The sequence below is a fragment of the Octopus bimaculoides genome, chromosome 7 (assembly GCF_046866305.1).
Source record: "Octopus bimaculoides isolate indiv1 chromosome 7, ASM4686630v1, whole genome shotgun sequence".
NCBI lineage: Eukaryota > Metazoa > Mollusca > Cephalopoda > Octopoda > Octopodidae > Octopus > Octopus bimaculoides.
In genome coordinates, this window is record NC_142934.1 from 97,423,454 (window position 1) to 97,439,528 (window position 16,075).

The 16,075-nt window shown below is 36.6% G+C and overlaps 1 protein-coding gene and 1 pseudogene across 2 annotated transcripts in view; both read left to right on the forward strand.

Moving 5' to 3' along the window:
- The window catches only part of LOC106868848 (uncharacterized), a 149,122-nt gene that overhangs the window by 57,605 nt on the left and 75,442 nt on the right, over nucleotides 1–16,075 (forward strand). The window lies entirely within an intron of this gene.
- On the forward strand, nucleotides 1,806–12,434 carry LOC149134817 (GTP-binding protein 4 pseudogene; annotated as a pseudogene).

Below are 16,075 nucleotides of genomic sequence, written 5' to 3' on the forward strand. Positions count from 1 at the left end.
CTGAAATCCATAGCGCATGGCTCAGTGGTAAAAGCATTGAGCTCACAATCATGAGGTAGTGAGTTCAATTCCCAGACCGTATGCTGTGTTCTTGAGCAAGACACTTTATTTCCCGTTGCTCCAGTCCACTAAGCTGTAGAAATAAGTTGCAATGTCACTGGTGCCAATCTGTATCGGCCTTTGCCTTTCCTTTGCATAACACCAGTGCTGTGGAGATTAGAGGCTGATATGCATGGATGACTGCTGGTCTTCCATAAACAACCTTGCACAGACTTGTACCTCGGAGGGGAACTTTCTAGGGGCAATCCCATGGTTATGCTTGACCAAAGGGGGTCTTTACCCTTTACTGAAGCTCCTGTACAACCATTTGTTGTTGTTTACACCCAGATCAGCTATGATCAAGTATTATCAAAAGTATTCCAAGTATGACCATCCCATCTTTTCCCAGAGCCACATTGTATAATGTATCCTTCTCTAAAACGGTAGCATCTAACTTGAATAAAATTTGGCTGCTTTTTCAAGCTGTTCAGATTGAAAGTCTTCGCTATTAGCTTATGTTCGACCAGTTGAACATCATCATCATCATTTTAATGTCCACTTTTTCATGCTTGCATGGGTCAGACAGAGCCCAGAACCATACGATTTGAATAAACATCTGAACCACACAGCCATAGATTTTGAGATGACTTAAGACAGGAAAACAAGAACTCATATTAAGCTTTGTAAGTAAAGATACTTGTTCTTAATCATTCGAATTATTATTTCTCACACTGACTCTCTCATAGGTCCAAGCTCATGACTTAAGTGTTAGCTTTCCGACAGCCTTACACAAAGAAAACTGACACCAAGCAGTAGCTACAACTATTCAAAGAAATTGAACACTTTATGAGTATACGCCCTTAAGTGATGAAGAGAAGGCTATGTCACAATTTATATCTAGGAGCTCTTGGAAAGACTGGTTCCAAGCTTCTGTATTTTCCATGTTGAAGGTCCTCAAACTATAATCACTTTCAAGTGTATCTTGTGCTACTTAAGTTACAAGATATGAAAGAATAAAACATAAACAACACCAGTTTTGAAATCAGTGTAAATGTGAACACACATCATCATCATCATCATCTGCTTCATTTTGCATTAGCTATTTTATGCTGATCCTTGGATGGGTTGTCACAATCCATGTCGGTTTCTTGTTTAGAATTAGTGCACTCCTACTTTCCAGTGGTGTTCCAATAACCCAACATTTTACCACATATTGTTGAATACCTAAAAGCGTACAAAAATAAAGAACAGGTGAAAGGGTAGTGGAACAAAGAGCTGTTGGATCTCCAGTGACAACATTCACTGCTTACTTTACTATTTCTGCTTATGACAGCCCATCAAAGGTGATGACAGCAATGATCCAAGAGATTCATCCTCCTCCCACTCCAACACATTGTTTCTCATGGGAGCAGACATGGCTGACAAGACTAATACAAGATAAGCAGATCGTCCTGTGGCACTAGGGGCACTGAAAGTGACACTAAGCAACAGCTGCAGTGGATTGATGATAATGTCTCCTTCTGTCTTTATGCAGTCACTTGCGTTTGGTTTCAAAGCACTCTGCTCTAGTGTCAGACACGGTCCTCCATGTTTTTCATTTAACAGCCAGGAGCTCCAACCGAATTAGAGGGACACCACATAAAATGAGAGACTGCTTGAGATGATCATGAAAACGAAGTTTTTGATGTCCATGAGGCCTACTTCCAGTCTTGATCTCGTTGAAGCTTGTAGTCCATGTGATCTGGAGTTCAGTTTACAGTAACACCATGTTGCATTATAACTTCAAAAAGATCGCTGTTGTGCCACCTTCACAAGATTTTATTGTCAAAGATACAGCACAAGACCCCCAACAGTTATTCACAAATATTATAAGATTTCAAGGATCCGGCAGTTTTATATGCACAAAGTGAAATTCACACAACAGAATGTTCATAGTAAGTTAACACAAATGATAAATGACTTTCTGAAGTTAGTTGGAAGTCATTTTATGCAAATTTTCTGAAGTCATTTTATGCAGATTTGATGAATGTTCTCTATGACTGGGACCATTACAGACTTGCTTTGGGACAAATAAACACAGCTCAACTTCTAGTTGAGAATGTTTGAAAGGATTATGTTAGACTTCCGAAAAATGCTGATTCATTTTATCGAAGTAAACAGTTGAAAAAAGTAGCTCTAGGAAGAATGGTGACCATTTTGAGATGTCAGAAACAGAGCTTGGAATATCTGGAGCAAATTAGACAACATTTATTTTGTTTGCCATCCAATGATCGTAGTACCTGGACTCTTCTTGTCTGTGGATTCAGTGTTGGAAAACCAAGTTTTATTAATAAGATTACATGAGCTGATGTTGAAGTGCAGCCTTATGCTTTCACAACTAAATCATTGTTTGTTGGACACACTAATCATCAGTATTTATGTTGGCAGGCTGTTGATACTCTAGGTATTTTTGGATTATCCTTTAGAAAATAGAAACACTATTGAAATGCAGGCCATTACAGCATTGGCTCATTTAAAAGCTGCAGCACTGTATATTATGGGTATCTCTGAACAATGTAACCAAACAACTGATGAACAGACTGCCTTATTTGAAAGCATTAAACATTTATATATACCTATCTTAGTTTGCATCAACAAAATAGATGTTCTGAAATTTGAAGATCTACCAAAAACTACACAAGCTTCCATCAAGAAAAGAAGAAAATATTCTAATTATGTACATCAGTACACTCTCTGAAAAAGGAGTCATGAATGTCAAAAATTATGCTTGTGATTATCTGTCAGCCTATCAAGTGGAAACAAAGATTCGTCAGAAGAAAGATGGCATATTATCATAAATAAGAGCTGCAGTGCCAAACAAGGGAGATGATAAGGAAAGAACAGTTTATATCCCTGGAACTGTTCCTCAGAAAAGGCAAAAAATGGAAACTGGTTGGCAAAGAAGAAACTGGAAAACAACATTGAACCAGAAATAGGAGATGATTACATTTCAGATTTGAGAAAAACCTGGGATTTGGTGAATCCTGAAGAAAAATATGATGTTGTGTGTGTGTATGCATGTGTGTGGGGGGGGGGGGGGGGGGGGCACGCGTCTGTGTGTGGGCACGCATGAGAGTGTGTGTGTGTGTATGTAGGCCCAGGAATTGCTGTGTGGTAAGAAGCTTGCTTCCCAACCATATGGTTCCGGGTTCAGTCCCACTGCATGGCATCTTGGGCAAGTGTCTTCTATCATAGCCTTGGGCCAACCAAAGCCTTCTGAGTGGATTTGATAGACAGAATCTAATGTGTGTGTGTGTGTGTGCGTGTATGTGTGTGTATCTATGTATGTATTTTTGTGTCTGTGTTTGTCCTGTCTGCGTTTGTCCTGCCACCATTACTTGACAACCAATATTGGCGTGTTTACGTCTCCATAGTTTAGCGTTTCAGCAAAAAGGACCGATAGAATAAGTACTAGGCTTATAAAGAATAAGTTCTGGGGTCAATTTGTCTGACTAAAGGCGGTGCTCCAGCGTGGTCACAATCAAATGGCTGAAACAAGTAAAAGAAATAAAAGAAATATGTGTGTGTATGTGTATACATACATACATATACACATGCATACATACATACATGTATATATATATATATATATATATATATATATATACATACATATATATATATATATATATATATATATATATATATATATATATATATATATATACACGTATACACATAGCATGATCACAGTCATTAACTGAAAATAGTCCAGATATACATAAAAAGAAAATGAATAAAATATGCACTTATATTATCTTTTTACACGTAACATATAATTGCTAGCTTGTGTGTGTATGTGTATATATTCATGAATATATATATATATCATCATCATCATCATCATCGTTTAACGTCCGCTTTCCATGCTAATATATATATATATATATATATATATATATATATATATATATATATATATACATATATATATACACACACATATATATAAATATGTATGTATGTATATGTATTTATATTGCAAAGATGGCAGAGTCAGTAGAGCATTGAATTAAATGCCTTGCGGTAATTGTTCCAGGTCTTTGCACTCTAAGTTCAAATTCACAATGTCTGAAATGCCCAAGACACCATATGTCAGAATGGCGCCTCTATAACTTCATAAAAACTTGAAGTAGCAAGACATATATATTTATACACACACACACACACACACACACACACACACACACACACACACACACACACATATATAGATATAGATATCATATTCTCTTTCTTAAAGAATAATGTTCATTACATTGCTTTATATATAAAAATATATTGCAAACAGAAAGCTGCCAGTACCATAAAAGTGCACTTCACTCTTGAACTTAACTCTGTTTTATGTTTGATACATAAAATATTTAAATATTTATTTAACCTGAAAATTACTATTTTACACCAACCTCCACCCCCACCCCACCACACACAAACGCATGCACATTGTACATACACACACATTTACACACGCATAACTGCATACACTCTTCATACGAAAGCGCTACACCCAGGACTACAGAGCAGCAGTGTCAAATTTGGTGCATGGACAACAGCTGGTATTCAACAGTATTTTATACATGTTTTGTTTCTTGAAGTTTTCTCCACTATCTCATTCTTTAATGGGACATACAGATGCTTCTACCAACATACACACAGTCTCACACATGCATGCGCACACACACACACACACACACATGCACACACACATACATATGTGCTAATATTTGTTTTTACGTTTAGTTGTAATCCTTTCTGCTAAAGGCACAAGGCCTGAAATTTGTTTGGAGGGGACTAGCCGATTACATTGACCCCCCCAGTGTTTTACTGGTACTCAATTTATCGACCCCAAAAGGATGAAAGCAAAGTCGACCTCGGCAGAATCTGAACTCAGAACATAGCAGCAGGTAAAATACCGCTAAGCATTTCATTGGGCCTCACAGAGGCAATGATAAATGACCGAGACCTTTGGCATTATGTTGTGCTTGAGAAGAAGACCCATCAAGCCAAGTAAAATGTGGAAGATACCAGTGCCATGCAAATGGCACATAGAAGCACCCATTACACTCTTAGAGTGGTCGGCATTAGGAAGGGTATCCAGCCATAGAAACCGTACCAAATCAGACTGGAGTCTGGTGCAGCCTTCCAGCCAATGCCAGCATGGACAACAGATGTTAAATGATGATGATGAGATATATTTATATATGTGTGTGTGTGTGTGTTTGTATACATGTATATATGTAGTCATGCATATGTGTATATGCCTATATATATATACATATACATATATATATTCTAGTATATAAGTATGTCTTTGTGTGTGTGTGTGTTGTGTATAGCACATGGTCATACATAAACACAAACATTGAACTGTAGTTTTACTCAAGGCTCATAACTCTAATTGCTTCGGCAGTTGAATGGTTAAAATTAAAGAGAACATCCAGCTGTTAAACAAAACAACATACAAAATTTGGTGACAGCTTGTGGTTCTTTTCGTTTTTGCATTGTTTTTCCTTCTTGATTTGTTTTTTTTTTTTTTTTAATACTCTGGAATTGAAATAGCAGTCTGAAACATTCAAACACAGGCAGACACAGATAATTACACACACAGACACACACCTTTCCATAACCTCTCTCTTTCCCTACCTCCATCCTTCTTTCTCTCTCTCTCCTTCTCTCTCTTTCTCAATACAGACCATGCAAAAATGTTTAACAGGCTTCATCAATATTCAATATAGAATGTGCAAGCTGTCTCAGTTCAATGGAAACTGTATTCAACAGTTCCTAGTGAAATACTGCCGAGGCTGCCTGCTTTTCATCCCGTGGTCTCGCAAAGGCAAGCTGTTTAGTTTATCTTATACAATATGTCAATAGTAGTTTAGTGAAATTTGGAACGATATTGTTATTATTTTCACTGATACAGATAGAAACATTTGTTATATGTTCCGGTAGCAGTTGGTCATTGTATTACTAGTATATGCATACAAAATACACATTTCTATTTTTCTCAAAATTTATTAATTTTACTAAAAAAGCAAACAAAAACAACTTCCATTTCATACACATGTTATCATTACTTGGCAAGAAATATTCAAAATAGTATTCAAAGTTGAATATTCAAAGGATGCAGAAAACATTCAGAAATCAGAGAGGATAGCATAATATATACTATATTGCTCAGTGTTAATGTGGCTCTGTTGTAAGAAGTTTGTTTCCCAACCACATGATTTCAGGTTCAATACCATTGCATGGCACTTTGGGCAAGTATCTTCTATTATAGCCCTGGGCTGAACAAAGCTTTGTGAGTGGATTTTGGAGATGGAAACTGAAAGAAGCCCATTATATATATGCGATGATTATATATTATATATATATATATATATATATATATATATATATATACAAATAATATATGAGTATATGCATATATATGTACATGCATGTACATACCTTCATCTACATGTATATATATAGATGCATATTTGGGTACATGACGTTGCAAAAAAGACATGGACAAAATGCTAAACAGGGTACAGAAAACACACAGGCCACATAGAGAACATTTCCTTCATCAGCTGCCACCATTATAACACTGGCGTTTTGAAGAGTTAGGGCAATATATATCTATATATGTAGTAATAATAACAATATTCCATGGATGGAATTTATAAATATTTTAATGCATCGCTAGGCACATTTCCACAAATCACATGTCTCTTAAGATCATATTCATGGGATGATTACAGTGTAGTCCATAATATCCATGGACAACAGGTAGATCTTCTACATGGATTCATTTCTTCAGGTGATATAACATTAATGGATGTTTAACTAAGGGCTGTTTATCCCTTTTGCCCAGTGAGAAGGTTTGAGTTATGTATATAAGATATATATATATGATAACTGTATACAGTATATATCATAATGATATTTATTCTCCAATTATATATATATAGTCAATCCAAACATGAACGAGCAAGAAAAAACACGAAAAAAACAACTATGCGAGGATGTGGAATAAGTACAGTGTTATTGGACGCTCAGGAAAGGAAAGGAAAGAAAGAGGATTTCACGTTTCGAGCGGAGCTCTTCATCAGAAATATAGGAAAAGTCCAAAGAAAGGAAGACAGAGAAAGAAAATCGCCAACGATACACACACAGTCACATATTAAGGGTTTGGGAGACGGAAACTGACAGAAGCCCATCATATATATGTGCACATAAGCAAATTAAAAGTAAAAACAGGAAAAAATGACAAAAATCAATTAGACGTACACAGTGAATATATTAGATTGACACTCAGGAAAAGTTTTAGATCAGAAAATAGTAGCGGAAATGATGTTTCAAGCACAACTCTTCATTGGAAAGAGGTAAATGTCTAGAGAGGAGGAAAAGGCGGAAGAAGCAGATAGCATACATCTATATATGATGGGCTTCTTTCAGCTTCCATCTCGCAAATCCACTATGTATGTGTATATGTGTACGTTATTCTCTCCTTGCCTTGATATCACACAGTAGTTGTAAGCAAGTGTCATCATCGTACAAGTAGTGTTTTTCATTTCTAATCTTCCATGGAAATTTGTCTTGTCATGGGGAAACGATACCTTGCTTGGAAACAAATAATGGTCAGTGACAGTACAGGCATCAAACCACAGAATATCACGGGTATCAGACTTCAACTAATTTTGTCTGATTTATGCCAGCATGGAAAAGTAGATGTTAAAACGATGATGATGATTATTATTGTTGTTACAGTTCAATTTCCAAGGTGACAAGCTAACAGAGCTGTTAGCATATTAGGGAATTTTGTCTGTCTGATTTCAAATTCCACCAAGGTCAACTTCGCCTTTCATCCCTTCAGGGCCAGTAAAATAAGTACCAGTCAAATACTGGGGATGATGCAAACGGTTAACCACCTCCCACAATTTTTCAATCCTTGTGCCTATAATAGAAAGGATTATTACAGTTCAATTTAATAATTCAGATATAAAATAATTAGAACAAGCAAAATGTATTAGAAGTCCTTGTTTGTACAGTTCATGAGACAGGCAAACATTATGTGAAAGTTACTAGAACCTATATGAGAGAGAAAAGATGAGAGCTGAAAGCCAAGGATGGGATGAGCTACCTTGAACCATGACTGCTGACAGACATACAGTCAGCTAGACAAGTGGTCAACCTTCTTAATGTGTATAAATGGTGCAAGTATTTGTGACATCAAACACACTATAGTATTTGTGACATCAAACGTAAACTGCACCAAGAGCAATTTGCATGGAAAAGCAGTCAACAATCTTTAGTCATATGATGTGAAAAATAAAATAACCTGTTTTAAAGTTCTTTTTTTTTTCTTTTTTTTTTTTCTTTAGTTCAGCACTTATGAGAATACATTGTTAGAAAGTTAGGTGGGTAAATCATATCACCTACAGCAACTTTTCTATTAAAATGGCTTAAAAAGAGAATTTGTTTAACGGGAAAAAAATGAGGCAAGCATGTTCTGCTGAATGTAAAACATTACTGTCAGAGAATGACAAGGTATAGACAAACTAAGAGAAAAATTTGAATATAGAAGGATTAAACTATTGTGTGCAAGAAAGGAGATTACACTGACGTGGACATGTGGTGCATATATATATATATATATATATATATATATATACATATAGTCCAACCCATACTAGCATGGAAAGCGGACGTTAAACGATGATGATGATGATGATGATGATATATATATATATATAAACACACATGAGTTGACTAAGAGTCCATAAGTCAGGGAAAAGATGTACCTCATATATCTGTCAATAGAGTGGGTGTATTATCTGAAATGTACAGTATTATATATCCATCACAGCTGATCTTATCAATTGGTTTCACACAACTCTGATGAGTGCAGGAAACCAATTGGTGAGATCAGCCATGAAGGATATACAATACTGTACATTTTGGATAATATATATATATATATATATATATATATATAGTATGACAGCCTGGTAAAGAATTGCTAAGTGATTCAAATAAGAAGAACTTGCAGAAGACACAGGAAGAAGTATTAAAGGTTGACCCCAGGATGCTGAACTTCGTGAAGAAGATAATAAGGGGCTGCAATATGTAGTGAGACAGTATGTTTGGAAAACACCCATCCAGCCCTTACAAGTATGGAAAAAAGAGTTGTTGTTGTTGTTGTTGGTGGTGGTGGTGGTGGTGGTGGTGGTGGTGGTGGTGGTGGTGGCAGCAGTTGTGGCAGTGGCGGCTGTGACAACAGCTATGATGGCAATGGCAGATGTGGTAGTTGATGATGTTTATCGTTTACTTGTTTCAGTTATTGGACTGTGGCCATGTTGGAGCACTGCCTTGGAGGATTTTAGCCAAGCAAATCAACCATCAACCCCAGTACTTAGCTATAGGGGCATAAACAAACCAACACCAGTTGTCAAGTGGTGGGGATACGGAGTCACAAACAGAAACAATGACACACACACACATACAACACATACAACAGGCTTCTACACAGTTTCCATCAACCAAATCCACTCACAAGGTATTTGTTAGCCTAGAGCCTCAATAGAAGATATTTCCCCAAGGTGCTGCACAGTGGTACTGAACTGAAAACCATGTGGTTACAAAGCAAGCTTCTTATCCACACAGCCATACCTGTACCTACATCTGCAGATCATATTTCAATCTCTTACTCACATACTAATCTTACAATAAGAAAAATGTATGCCTAAAATAAAAGACAGTGCAGTTTTTAAATTCTCGTGTCTTGCTTCTTATCTTCTGCAAAGCAAGTCACAGCATGAGACACTGGTTGTTTACTTTCAATGTTAACTTGAAATTACTCTCGCATAGAGTTACTGTTCAGATAGTGATTAAGAGTCTGGTAAGCCATGTATTCACTCCTTCTATTGACTTTAAATGCACTTTTATATGCATATAGGTGCAGAGACATGGCTATGTGGTGAGAAGTTTGCATCTCAACCACAGGGCTCCAAGTTCACTTCCTCTATGTAGCACCTTGGGCAAGTGTCTACTGTTATAGTCTAGTGCTGACCAAAGCCTTGTGAGGCAGAAACTGTGCTTGTGTGTGTTTGTGTGCCTTTGTGTGTGTGCATGTGTGTATGTGCTTCTGTGTTTATGTGTGCGCGCATATGTGTGGATGTTTGTGTGTGCCTGTGTGTGTGTTTTTATGCCTGTCTCCCATCACCGCTTGACAACCAGTGTTGGTGTATTTATGTTCCCATAATTTAACAATTCAGCAAAAAGAGACCGATAAAATAATTACCAGTTTTAAGGAAAAAGATAAGTATTGGAGTCAATTCATCCAACTAAAAAGTGCCCCAGCATGGCCACAGTCTAACGACTACAACAGATAAACGATAAATATAAGTATGCACACATTTTTCTTGTCTTTCTTTTACTTGTTTCAATCATTGGACTGTGGCCAGGCTGGGGCACTACCTTCAAAGGTTTAGGTAAAGAGATTGACCCAGTACTTATTTTGTAAATACTAAGCTTGCTGCTTGTTTTATCAGTCTCTTTTTGCTGAACTACCAAGTTATGGGGATGTAAACAAACACCAGTTGTCAAGCAGTGATGGGGAACAATTGCAAAGACACACACGCACACACATAAATATGAGGGGTTGCTGAAAAGTTTCTGGCTTTAAGGGTCTTGCGAAAGGCTTGGTTGGGGGCCCAACTTTCCGAGTCCTTTTACAGGGCTTAGGAAAACTGAAGTACTACTGCAATAAGTGTGTGAATCTGAGAAGGGACTATGTTGAGTAAAATTATAATTAACCGATCCTCCCATATTTTCTTTTACCCAAAGCCAGGAACTTTTCAACACCCCCTTGTGCATATGTATATATATATATATGTGTGTTTGTGTGTATCTTTAACTCTAACTCAGTCTTGAAAGTGGAGTTCTAAATTTAAGAATACTTTTTTTCTTTTTCTTAATGGGTGAGCTATCAGATATTCATGGGTTCCTCCTTGGCTGTCCTACCCTGGACCAATGTACTAGCTGAATATTCACGTCTTATTAAAGCCCTTCATACACATAGGTAAAGCTTATAAGCCTTGCTGCCTGCTTTGGGACCTAAAGCCCTTGATGGAGTTATAGGCATGTCGTCATAACCTATGAGATGTCTGAAACATTTTTACACTTGGCTTGCCCCTTCCTTCTAATCTAACCATCACCAGTTTCTTCCAACAGGTCACCCATGTATTTCCTCTTCAACAAGATCCCTTTTCCTGTTCCTCTTTCCTACTGTATCTTGTCTCTACACCTGACACAAAACCACCTCCTTTATTACTGCACCCCCACCTGTCTGAAGGGATCTTGTCTTGTAAGCTAAGCTACTTGGTGTTGGTGCCACAAAAATGCATCTGGCACATTACGTAAAGTGGTTGCTATTAGGAATGGCATCCAGTCATGGAAACATTGCCAAAACAGATACTGGAGCCCATCAGAACCCTCTCAAGTTGGTCAAATCCTGTCAAATTGTCCAACCCATGTTAGCATAGTACACAGGCATTAAACAATGATGATGATGAAGATAAGAGAGAAGGATAGACAGACAGATATAAATATAAAGAGTGAGGGAAAGAGAGGAATGCTACTTTATTTGTTGGTTCCTAAAAGATGAAGGTAAAGTTGAGCTTGACAGGATTTGAACTCAGATGCAGAGAGCATGAACGATTCCTACAAAGCAATCCAGCTGACACTTTAACAACTCTCTCAGTTGGCGACCTTACACACACACACAGCTTTTATCTTTTATTTGTTTTTGTCATTAAATTGTGGCCATGCTGGGGCACCGCCCTGGAGAATTTTTATAAGAATGAATAGACCCCAGAACATTTTTGTTAAGCCTGATACTTATTCTATTGGTCTCCTTTGCTGAACTGCTAAGTTATAGGGACATAAACCATAAACACACCAATGTCAGTTGTCAGGCAGTGATAGGAGACAAACACAGACACATATGAGTACACACACACACACACATATATATATATATATATATATATATATATATATGATGGGCTTGTTTCAGTTTCTGTCTACTATATTCACTAACAAGGTTTTGGTTGGCCAAAGCTAAAGTAGAAAACACTTGTCCAAAGTGCCACACAGTGGGACTGAACCCTGAACCATTTGCTTGGGAAATAAACTTCTTACCACACATACCACACAGCCATGCTTGTACCTATGGTTACATATTGGTAGGAAAATATTAGTTATTATAACTTTGATCTCTGTTTACTACGTTCCAGGAGAATGTTCAAATTTTCCTGAAGTCAAAGCAAATGGAGGGAGTGATTAAGAGAATAGAAAAAGAAATGGAATAGAATACAGGAATAACAATAAGCCTGTCCTTTTCCTTGATAGTATGTCAGCTTTGAAGAATCCTTGATTCTTGAGATTTGACCCAAGCTTTCATAGCAAATCATAATCTGCTCACCATAGGAATTCTCATTGACGCTTTTAATTATAGAAAAGAGTTGGCCTCTCTGAAAGGCGGGAAGTGAATCTATTAGCATTACATATTTCTATGTGGGGCACAGCTGCCACGTACACTGATAGCTCCAAAATTATGTTTGACTGAGAAATAGCACATCATAGCCCACTTCTACACCAATAATGAACTGAAAGACTACAATAGTAGTTCCATTGATTGAACAACTGGAGCACATGTTTAGCCGAATCAATGAGAGATTTCATCAAATTTGTGTGTGTGTATCCACATGTGCATCCATATGAGTGTGTATAAATGTATGTATTTGTGTATTATATAATTTAATGAGTTGTGTGTGTGTGTGTGTACACATGCTGGTGTATGTGTATGTGTGAATGTGTTTGTGTAATGTATTGTTGTGTGTGTTTACTTTACAATTACATGGTTTGGGGTTCATTCCCAATGTATGGTACCTTGGGTAAGTGTCTTCTACTATGGCCCTGGGTTGACCAATAATCTTTTCTACTCTAGGCACAAGGCCCAAAATTTTGAGGGAGGTGGCCAGTCAATTAGATCAACCCCAGTATGCAACTGCTACTTAATTTATCGACCTTGAAAGGATGAAATGCAAAGTCAACCTTGGCAGAATTTGAACTCAGAACGTAAAGACAGACAAAATACCACTAAGCATTTCACCCAGCATGCTAACATCTCTGCCTGCTCGCCACCTTCTTGGGTTGATCAATAATGCCTTGTGACTGAATTTGGTAGGCAAAGCCTGCTGTGTGTGTGTGCTTTTGTTTATCTTTCTCCACTCCACCATTTGACAACCAGTGTTGGTTTGTTTATATCCCCATAACTTAGTGGTTCAGCAAAAGAGACTGCTAGAATATGTACCAGATTTTAAAAATAAGTTCTGGGATTCATTTGTTCTATTAAAGCTTTCAAGTCAGTGCCCCTAGCATGACCACAGTCCAATGGCTGAAACAAGCAAAAAAAAAAAAAAAAAGGTAAAAAGATAACCCCCCTCTCCCCCCTTCTCCCAAAACTTCCTGCCTTGTGTCTAAATTTAAAATAATTATTATTTTTGTTTTTTCATATTTATATGGCAACGAACTGGTAGAATAGTTAGCATGCCAAACAAAATGCATAGCCATATTTCATCCATCTTTACAATCTGAGTTCAAATTCCACCAAAGTCAACTTCACCTTTCATCCTTTTGGGATTAATATCAATAAAATGGTGTTGCCATCCGGTTTCACCAGTCTTCTAACCCTAACCCTAACCCTAACCCATGCTAGCATGGAAAGCGGACGTTAAACGATGATGATGATGATGATGAAAATAAGCAGCAGTTGAGCATTGGGGTCAATGTAATTAACTTCACCACCCTTCAAAATTGCTGGCCTTGTGCCAAAATAAGAAAGGATTATTTCATGCGTATATCGAATAATGAACAATATTCGGAAGTAATTATACATATCTGTGTGCGTGTGGGTCTGCTTTTGTTTAGTTTCTTTTGTGTGTATTCTTTGTAGTAATTTTTTTAAAAAACGTGCTTCAAAATCTGATGATAATTTTGTTTTTCCATGTTACATATATTTGAATTCCCTTTAATCATTTTACAGTGCCATTCTCTAAATAAAAAAACCAGTTAGACTTGTTAATGTATAATAGTCGTCTGTACGAAGACTGCTATTGCATGACTTTAGCTGTAAAATGTGTATATGACCTGTGTATTTCCCCATTAGCATGCATGTATGTGTGTGTGTGTGTATATATATATATATATATATATATGTGTGTGTGTGTGTGGCTGTATGTATGTATGTGTGTGTGTGTATAGAGAGAGAGACAGACAGACAGATGGATACATATATATATATATATATATATATGTATAGGTGTATATATATAAATGTATATATATATAAATATTTATACGTTTGTGTATGTACATATATACATACACAAGCATATAAATACATATATGTATTTAAAGGCGGTGCTCCAGCATGGCCACAGTCAAAAAGACTGAAACAAGTAAAAGAGTAAAAGAGATATATATGTTATATATATATATATATCATCAAAATTAGGTAGCTGACCTAAAAATATGTATATGTATGAATATACATATGTATATGTATACATATTTATAAATATGTATACATACATATATATATATATATATATATATATATATATATATATATGTGTGTGTGTGTGTGCATATATGTGTATATATATGTGTATGTGTGTGTGTGTATATATATATATATATATATATATATATATATGATGTCTGGGAGGAAAAGATGCTTCAGCAACTTGAGCTTAAGCGGGCCTGTCGAAAGGGAAAAATTGTAAACAGTGGAGAGTATAGGATGTGTACTGTATGTGATCGCGTTCTTCTGTCAAAAGCAGAATATGTGAATCACATGAAAACACATGAGGGTAGAAATTCCAGACACCCTAAATACCAACCGCCTTCTGCGACCTGTGGCATATGTCACTAGGTTTGTAAAACAATACCCGGACTTAAGAGACATATGCTGGTTCACAGAAGCGTTTCCTTAGAATCGGATACCAGCGAGCAAGGATCGAGAGGCCTGAGCATTTGTCATCTGTGCTGTAGACCTTGTCGCTCAGCAGCCGGACTTCAAAGTCACTTGAGGGCTCACCAACGGAGTGATTGTACTGCGTGATGATATGTGTGGATTGTTGATGGGATGGCTATCGTCTGTCAAGATGGAGCGGTCGTCATATATATATATATATATATATATATATATATATATATATATATATACACATGCACACACACATATATATATATAGAAAGAATCAATTTTTTTTCTCCGTGTTTTTCTCCTTGTCTCCGTATTCTTTCTGTTGAAGAGCGTAGCTCGAAACGTCAAAGACTTTCCGTATTCCCGAGCGTCATACTAATATATACTTTTGTTATTTACACCACCTGTCCTCGTCTGTTGTTATTATTTGTATATTCTCCCATATAGAAAGAAATATAATGAATGGACACTTGAAAATAGAGACATTGTTATATATTTTAAAATATGTACATATATTATATATCTACTTCCCATATGGATGTGTATTACTGGTAGCAATCTGACACGTGCTTTGCTATCATAAGTGGAAAGGGAAACAGGTACCCATGAGATAATTTAGTACTTGTATACAAGCCAATAACGGAAAATCCAAAAGTAACAAATTAAACAGAAAATTCTAGAAGTCTCATCCGGCATTTTACCCATGCACACACACACACACACACACTTGTAAATAATACATGTGTGTGTGTGTGTGTTTTATTAATAAAGCTGCAAAAACTGTTACTCAGTGTTTCATGTTCCCATTTGTTGGACCAAAATTGTCCAACGAACAGGAATGTGAAACTCTGAGTAACAGTTTTTGTGATGTGTTTTTGCAGCTTTATTATTAAAGCTTATTACTCTACCTCTGGTATTCGAGTACTATTTTCTCCACCTTGTTTCACATTTATGTGCTTA